At 40.0% G+C, this 9,395-nt stretch overlaps 1 protein-coding gene across 1 annotated transcript in view; it reads left to right on the top strand.

The window, feature by feature from the left end:
* Positions 1-5,364: 5,364 nt before the first annotated feature.
* Positions 5,365-9,395, top strand: part of fhdc1 (FH2 domain containing 1) — a 44,307-nt gene continuing 40,276 nt past the window's right edge. The window contains exon 1 of the mRNA XM_021322208.2: positions 5,365-5,762. The gene's annotated coding sequence lies outside the window, so the exon portion shown is untranslated. The remainder of the gene's footprint in view (positions 5,763-9,395) is intronic.

Genomic DNA, 9,395 nt, shown 5'->3' with positions numbered 1-9,395 from the left:
TGTCAATACTTTAGAGAAACACCCTTCTTTTCAATTAAAGCTGCAGGTCTTTCCGAGTATATACCTGTAGCTTTGCAGAACTAAAGACTGGCGTTTGTGAACTTTTACCTTCATGCTCATTAAGCTCTGCCTAATTCCATGTGGAGCAAAAGCAATTTTCCCATCTTGCCATAGATAATTTATTGGATTTACCTCTGGACTTTAGACCGTACAGTACCAACGCGTGAATATGTTTAGATTTACCCCGTCACATTATGGCTCATGCTGTATGTTTGGTGTTGTTGGAAGCTCCAGCTCAGTCCCACTCACATCATATACCTTTTAAAGGGCCTATATCATGCAAATCAATGTTATGATGCTTTTCCTTCATCAAAATCATGCCCAAAGTGGTATTTTGCTTGGGGCATGATTTCTCCGCTTAGCGAGCGGTGATGTGAGGCAGAGCGAAATCTTTTCTGCACAAAGTTGAGACAAAGTGGCTCTTTTAGCATCTAATCTACTAACTGACAGCAACTGCTTTTTTTCTTTTCTTTTTTTTTTAGCTATATGTAATATCTAAGTCATAAAAATGTGTTTTCGACTGCGAGAAGTCTCAGACTTTGTTCAGCCATCCTAAAGAAGACCCTAATGACCAGAAGAAGTTGTATTTTATGACTAGGAGCACGCTAGCTTGTGTTTGCCTCTGACCGTCCCTTCACTGCTTGGTCAACCTTGTCCTGTACCAAAGTGGATTGTCTGGGAGATTTAATTCTTAAAACTGTTGCAATTCCTACAATAAAACCGCCCGATGGAGATGCCAGAGCTGTAAGTAAATGAATTGTGACAGTAATGTCGAGCTAGGGTTTTCTTGCTGCGGCGGCTCTAGAGCAATGTCGCAGTGAAGGCACGCCTCTTCTGGGTTAGGAAAAATAACTCTAGAAAGCAACTAATATATATATATATATATATATATATATATATATATATATATATATATATATATATATATATATATATATATATATATATATATATATATATATATATATACAGGTGCGCATGCATGCCTACAGTTGACTTTGGAAGACTTAAAGGCATTATGTAGAACCTTTTCAACAGGTTCTGCTGACGGGAAGGATACCCAAAGCATCGTGGCAACACCATATTAAACCATAAAAAAGGTTCTAGTTTGGTCTCATCTGATGTTTTCTTTGTTCCTTATATGGCAAACGACAAATTGGCCGTCTTATCGCTTACTTTCAGCAATGGCTTTGTTCTTGCCACTTTCCCATATAGACCAGATTTACAACATGCGTGTGGTATTTGTGCCGGCTGTATATTCACCCATCTGAGGTACCATTGGCCTTTTGGCCACTTCTCTGAGAAATGCTCCTCGCTCAGCCAGAATATGCGCGGTATGTGAAAGGCCTCGTCTTGGTAGGTTTGCATATGTGTCATCCTCTTTCCGTTTCTGGTTTCTTAACTTTATTTTATTTATTTATTTACTTTTATAACCCCCCCCCCCCCTCTCTCCTTTAAACTTTGTCCCTGACCTGTCTGCTGTCTTCTTTGCTCCTTGTTTTGTTCTGCAACAAACCTTCCGAGGTCTTCACAAAGAAACTGGATTTGTACTTGGTTTATTTATTACACAGATGGACACTTCAGATTTTTTAGAGACATATGTTTAAATAAAAAAATCCATTTATTTACTTCAGTTATGCTCTGTGTTTACACATGTTAACGTACATGGAAGTGTGCGGTTGTAACGTGACAAAATCTGGAGAAACTTGGAGCAGGAAAACCTTTTCTGCAGGGCAATGCACTGTTGAGAAAGCAGCACAATACCCCTGACTACTAAAGACATGCTCCATGATCATTTACAATGGAAGCTTTTTTTTAAAAAAAAGTAACCTGCCCCATCCTGCATGTTCTTAACCATCTTCCTACAGACATTGTAAACCCCATTATGGTCTGTTGACACATTGGTTCATGTTGGCCAGTGTGGAGACATTTCACTGGAAGTTGTTTCAACCCCCCCCACCATCCTTTAGCTTTCCACAAGCCCACCACACCCACAGCCACCCATTTGACAGGATCCGGATAATCCCCAGGAAACCGTCGACAGTGCCGATCGCAGCGTCGGCGACGTGTTTTATCTGGATGTGCATTGTCAGTTCAAACATGGCCTGTTGGAACAGCTCGCCGTCTGAAGCGAACGGTTTTTCAGGGAACAAAAGGAGATGAATGACCAGCAGTGGAAGTGAACGCACGGCCTCGCTTTCAGACGGGGGAAAGGTAAACTGTCTTTGTGTGTCTGTGATCTTAAAGGTGCTTTATTAGATTAGGGTCATCCTAAAGTTTCATTCATTAAAAAAAATTATGTTGATTTTATTTGAAGGAATTAGGCCTGTGGTTGATGCCCGGTGCCACCTTGTGTAGCCCCCCCCCCCCCCCCCCCTCACACACACACACACACACTTTTACTGGTACCCTGGTAAAGAAATGCAGAAAGCCTTCACGTACATGTTTCTATTGCAGGAGCATAACCTCACTATGGCAAAATCCTACCTTTAATTCAAAATCAGAGTATCTTTATTTGTCTCCCTTGGTAGAAACTTTCCTTGGATGCAAGGATCAGCTGCATTGTTTGCTTGTTTTATTTGGAACCCACGTTAGCTTCAGCATAAGCTAAGAGCTATTCTTCCTGGGGTTCTCCAATCTTCCATGTGACAATACAATTTATTACATCTCGTCACACGGTATACGCACAAGACATTTACACAAAATGTAATACATATTTACATTTAAAGCCATTGATCTCTAAAATAATAATAATAAAATAAATAATAAACATACTTAAAATAAAATATTGCTGCTCCAAATAGATCTATATCAAAGAACAAGCTAACAAGAACCCTACAGCAGTATCTCCTTAATTAAACTAACATTAACTATTCAAATTTCTTTGAAGGTAATATTTCTCAAGTGAGGTTTTGAAACTGTAGAGAGTGTTTTGTTGTTTGATAGTATTTGGGAGTGAATTCCATTCACACATTGCCCTGTACCTAACTGAACGTTAAATTGATTTAGTTGTAACTCTAGGTAAAATAAATCTACCCCCTACTGCATGTCTTGTTGGATAATGATGTCTATCAATACTAAAGGATAGTTTTGTATATAAAACGAAAGGTGTTTTATTTGTTGCAACATTATATAAAAATACCATTACTCAATACACCAATCTATTTTTAACTTTTAACCATATAAGGGTATCATACAATTTGCAACATTTGATCTTAACCCACATGTACTACTTACCTGACTCCGCCAGATAGATCTGCAAGTGAAACCTTGAAAGCTTGCGAGATCAGGATGGTCTCACGAGGCTAATGTACTACATCTTCAATGACTAATAAGAGGAGTCTCTGTAAAATAATAAATACAATAGCAACAACAGTTCATAAATCTCAGTTCGACTAAAACGATCATATTAAAAAACAGTGCAAATCAACCTTTCAGAAAAAAAAAAGAATCGTTTCAAACACCTCTGCACTCCTAGTTTGCTGCCGTAGATTATAAGAGTCCAGAGATGTGGCTACCTACGTCTCCTTGTCCCTTCCCCTGTTAATTTTCTCATCCCAAACCATGCGCTCATTAACCGGCTTTAGAGAGAGTGGGATGAACGCATGTTTATATCCGTTATATTTGCATAAGGGGGTCCTGTACCTTCTTCCGGAGTTCCGTTGCACAAATTCAGAGTGAAGCACAACAGAGGAGTCGGATAAAATCTGATCTGCCTGTCTGAGGATGGACTGCTCAACGAGTTCCTGTGGAGACAGAGGAGGAGCCATTCTAATTATTTTACCTGCTATCTTTACTAAGTTTAAGATCTGGGTCTTTGTATTTAAGGTCAAATTACCAAACCAGCTGGTGATACCATACCTTAGCAGAGACTGTATGGCAGCTTATAGAGCTGCCATACAGTCTACCATAATATTGCTAAAAAAGAAACATCAAGCACTCTTAAGCAACAAAGAAAAATGAAGACGTTGGAGAAGTTTTGCCGCATGCGTGTGCCAGCCAAGAGTGTTATCAATATGAAGCCCCAGGTGTTTATATGAGCTCACCTGTTGAATGTTCTGTCCATGTATGGCCCCAGGGGTGTGGTCTCCAACTTCCCTGGGGTCCACCAGCATCTCTATAATCTTTTCTATATTAATTTGTAACTTCTGAGCATCACACCAGTTTACAGATTCATCAGCTGCTGATTTATGACTGCTTGGATTGGAATCATTATTTAACAAGCTATGTATTACAATATCATCTGAGAATTTCACCACACATTGATTAGGCTGACACAATCATTATTGTACAGTGTAAATAAAAACGATGAGGTGTCAGAAAACACGGAGTTCAGTTTTACCTGCCGTGTCCTGTTTGAGAGAAAATAATTATACCATTTAATTAAAAGGGATTCACTTCCAACAGAATTATTATTATTATTATTTAGAATAATATGTGATGAATGGAATTAAAAGCAGAACTAAATTCAATAAAAATAATTAGCATATGCAGGGGGGGGGGGGGGCTCGAGATGATTGTAGTAAATTAATGCATTTGGGGAAATAAGACACATTTAGAAATTACTGTTTAAGGTACCACACATATGCCCCCTCCAACATTTTCTGTAATTTTTTTATATATGCTTTTTAATAAGTCCACAACTTACTTTTTAATAAAGTAACCTTGAACCAAATTAATCTTAACCCCATGCAAAACAGTAGACAAGAGGACATGACAATCATGTGAGGCAGATCATTCCTGATCCCACCAACCAGTATATAAAGTATATAATATATATATATATATATATATATATATATATATATATATATATATATATATATATATATATATATATATATATATATATATATATTGAATGACTGGTGACCTGTCAGCACCAGCACCCCTCGCAACCCCACAAGGGATGGACGTGTTAGAAAATGTATGTATGTATGTATGTATGTATGTATGTATGTATGTATATAGATAGATAGATAGATTTTTTATATATATATTAGAAATATATATATATTAGATACATATAGGGTGCTTGTGTCTTCCTTTGTCATACCGCTCTGAGCAACTGCCTGTATGTCCTGTATCAAAAAATGTCCATTCCAGCAGGTGAGCAGGTATAGGCAATGTTTGGACTGTGGGACGGGGCCGGAGTACCCAGAGAGAGCCCACCCGTGCACAGGGAGAACATGCAAACTCCATGAAGGACCCCAGATTTGAACCCAGAACCTTCTTGTTCTAAGGCAACAGTGCTACCAGTGTGCGCAGGTGGTGCAGCCCATAACAAAAATGGCCACTGGCAAAAACAAACGTCACATTCCTGTCCAAAGATGAGGGACATATAAGCTCCTGAACGGAGCTGCACCTGCTAAATAAACCCACCTGAGCCTCCAGATTTGGTCGCGCACGAGCGGTCACACGCTCCACCGGCGCGCTCCCCAGGGGCGGCGGGGCACGTGAACGCGCCTTTTCCACCTGGCCCAATCACGTCACGAGGAAGCCCAGAACACCGCCTCAGTCTGCCGCCGCCGCCGCCGCCGCTGCTCACTCTCTGTCTGCAGGACTCCAGCAGCTCACCTGAGCTCCGCATCCGTCTGACGCCAAAACTCATTTCTCCTCCGAAAGCCGCCTCCTTCGAACCCCGCCAAAGGTGTCGGAGCGGAGTACGAGTCACCGGCGGAGCCCTCTCTCTCCTCTGTCCGGTAAGTGAGGCAGGACAGTACCGCCGCATCATGCTGTGCGGGGACGTGCGGTGCGGGACCAACTCTGTCGAGGAAAGTCACCCTGTCGTGGGAACACATTTAAGAGCCGCAGCTTTTCATTTGGCTGCCTTTGGTGCGCACCTGTTTGTTTGGTTCAAGCGAGACATGATGTGTCCTGCATTGCAGTCCGGGTCCAAAATGACATCATTACAGCAGAGTAGCCTTGATTCCGGTGTTTAAGATCATTCCCAATTTAAACATGGGAAAAATATTCTTCTATTGTACTTATTTTTGGCAGAAAAGCACTTAAGATGCATAAGAATCTAAATATAGAGCTCAATAAGTCTGTTAACATCAGACAACAGGGCATATAAGCTGCAATAACCTGGTAATTAAAGCAGTTTATGGTAAATTTAGGGAGATACCTTTAAATGTATTACATCTTGTATAAGAGTTGGTTCCTTGATTATCACTGTATAGAGCTTCTGTTTGAATATAGCTGAAAGTGTTTCTGTATGTAACCTAGTCAATGTTTTGGGGAGAAGAGAAATCAATTAAGCGTGACTTTTAGGACTATTTCATAATGTTTTCCTACTTTGGTACTCCACAGAAATGCAGCTCAAAGTTATCAGCTTAAATATCACAAGTTGGGATAAACTATGGTCGAAGTTCAGTTACAGCTACTGTGCTTTACGGATTTAAAACCTTGGTGTTGTTGTTCTTTTTTTTTAAAGGTGCCTTGCAAAAGTAACTTAAACTTTTTGCCATTTACGTCACATTACATACAACATTTTATGTGTTTTTATGGGTTTCTGTGTTATAGACAAACACGAAGTGGTGCATAATTCTGAAGGTAGATTTTTGATCGCCTTTAATTTTTTTTTTACCTTCTACTCTGATACCCCAAATAAAATCCAGTGCAACCAAATCTTTTCAGAAATCACTGAATTAGTAGGTAAGAGCTCAGCGGTGTATCTTTATCTGTTAAGTACAGTGGTGGTAGGATCGTGCTGTGGGGGTTGCTTTTCCTGAGCAGGGACAAGGAACCTGGTCAGAGTTGATGGGAGGAGTGAAATGTGCATTTAAATTTTGAGAAAATACTTTGGGCATCCACCTTTTGCTGCATTTAGAGCTGCATGGCTTTTAGGAGCATGCCTTTACTATATTGGCGCTCTTGTCTTTGGCTGAAGCTTATTCAGAGAGCATCTGTGGAGAGCAATCTTCACAACTCAACACAGATTCTCTGTTGGATTCAGGTTCGGACTTTGACTGGGCCAATGCTAGCATAGTGGGATGCTTTGATTTAATCCATCTGTTGTAGCCCTGGTTGTATGTTTAGGGTTTTATTCCCGATTGAAGGTAAATCTTAAGCTTTTGGAGCCCCTGCAGGTTTTATTTTTCAGCATTATCCTATATTTAGCTTCATACAGCTTCCAATCTACTCTGGGCATCTCCCTTCTGAAGAAAACCATCTCCACGGCATGATGGTGCCACCACAATGTTTTACTTCTTAAATTGTAAGCTGAGTGTAGGGAATTGGTAGCACAGAATTTTATTTAGAGCCATCAGAGTAAAGGGGGTTGAATAAAAACAGAAGTCACACAAAAATGTTGAAAAACCTTTCCCTTACTTCACATCAATTACTTAAAATCCTCCCATAAAAACTCTGAAGTATGAGTTTATGAGAAAATCCCCAAAAAGTTCAAGATATATGATTTTTTTTTTTTTTTTTTTTACAAGACACTGACTCTGGGTAGGTTAGACGGCTTGTTGTTGCCCTGTTGTTGAGGCGTCACTAGCAACGGTGCGCTTCTTCTCATTGTAACGCGTTTTGGGCTTTATAAATCCGCCCCTGTTCCTTTTGTCCTGCGCCTCAGAACACAGCCGTCTTGGCTTTTTTTTCCTACACTTTTATCCATGCCAAAATGATTTACGGTGCAGCACATTCAAGTGTTTGGAACAATACCCCTGTGTAAAACAAAATAAATTGGCCTTTTTGCTGGGTTAAGTGAGTGAGGAGGATGGTGACAACCCCCTCTGGTTGCTGTGGAGGCTGAGGGGAACACAGAAAACTCACTTCTCTGACGTCACGGCGAGGAGGAAGACGCTGAGGGGGACTTGATTTATCTTTGTGGGAGCAGTGAGCTGTTGGCAACTTGGGTGACTTGATTATTCTTTGTTGTCTAAAAATGTAGCCTTTCCTTCTTGGTGAAACTTTAAACACCGGTGGTGATGTAACAAACGCAGCAAAAGCGTTAAAGATAGCGAGGAAGAAGGATGGATGGTTCTGTTTGATTTATTGCTCCAAAGTTTGTAAAAGAACGACAAAAACTAAATTGTCTTTCAAACCAAATCCTTCTCCGGATGAGGCAAAAATGTCTGTGCCAAGTTTTTAACCACCCCTTAATTTCTCTTCACTGTGATTAAAAACAGCCAGACTCTCTTGTAACCTTTGTGGGCATAATCCTACTTCTCCAGGTTTTCTTTAAAAGATTTTCCAAATGTTATTAGATAACATTTTTTTTATAAAGTCCTCATTATGACTACACATGGTGTAACGTATGGCACCTGGCCAACTGGCCCCTAAACCAATTTGTACCCTCTTTCAAAACACAAGGACTGTCATTTCGTCCCAACCCTCTTTCATTTGGTCCCCTTGTAAGCTTTGCGTATTTGTTTTTTTCTCTTTATCTCCACAGTTTTGATGGAAACTATGGAGATAAGTTATCAAAAAAATTTTTAGCTTTCCCTACAAATTAAATATTTGTTTCGTTTTTTTATTCCATGTAACTTTTCAATTTTATTCAAAATCTCGTGACAGCAGTTAAATGAGAAGATGACCCCAAGTCCAGCTAAGATACCCGTCAGAGATATTTGTCAGTCAGAGTCACAAAACCACCTTTCTATACAACAGACGATTAGTAGATTATAGATATTGATTTTGAATTATCAGCTGTCTAAAATCACAAGATTTGTCCCCAAACATGGGTACGAACTGTCCCAATGTTGGTATTAAATGTTGTTTGCCAGGTGGGTCCTTTTTCCATCCAGACTGTTTGGGTATGACATGACCAAGTCTGCAAAACTATGAAATGGAAAATGTAATCATGACCTTAGAGATGCTTTCAGCTGGGGGTGACGTTGTTGGTATTGAAACCAAAAAGATAGGAATGCATCAATCTGAGTTCTGTGGCCAATATCTGACTTCCTGTTTTTGGAAACTCCTCTCATGGCGGTATCAATTTTAGCTGCGTCTGATTTCTCTGTAGGGTTAGGGTTTGGATAAAACAAGGTTTTATCGATATATTAAAGCAGCTAGCATAGGCCTGATCACGATAACAGATTTTGCTGGACGATAGATCTTCCTTAAAATTGTCGCGATAAACCACAATATTTTCATTTGGAGACCTTTTTCAACTAATATGATAATGGCATAATAACGCAAATATATCCTATCGACATAACGGCTCAGCTGTATTCAAACTCCCTCACTGCAGCGGTCGTGTTCGGCTTTGACACCAATTCATCCTAAACTTTGAGCATGTGCCCCCCTGACACGAGATTTAAGTCCTCCTACATTGAGGAAACGAGAAGGGAGGGGTGAGTAGACACCAATGCACAGTAGTGAAAACA

The sequence above is a fragment of the Fundulus heteroclitus genome, chromosome 5 (genome assembly GCF_011125445.2).
Source record: "Fundulus heteroclitus isolate FHET01 chromosome 5, MU-UCD_Fhet_4.1, whole genome shotgun sequence".
NCBI lineage: Eukaryota > Metazoa > Chordata > Actinopteri > Cyprinodontiformes > Fundulidae > Fundulus > Fundulus heteroclitus.
Note: the sequence above shows the minus strand (reverse complement) of the source record. Positions and strands in the feature narration are given on the sequence as shown.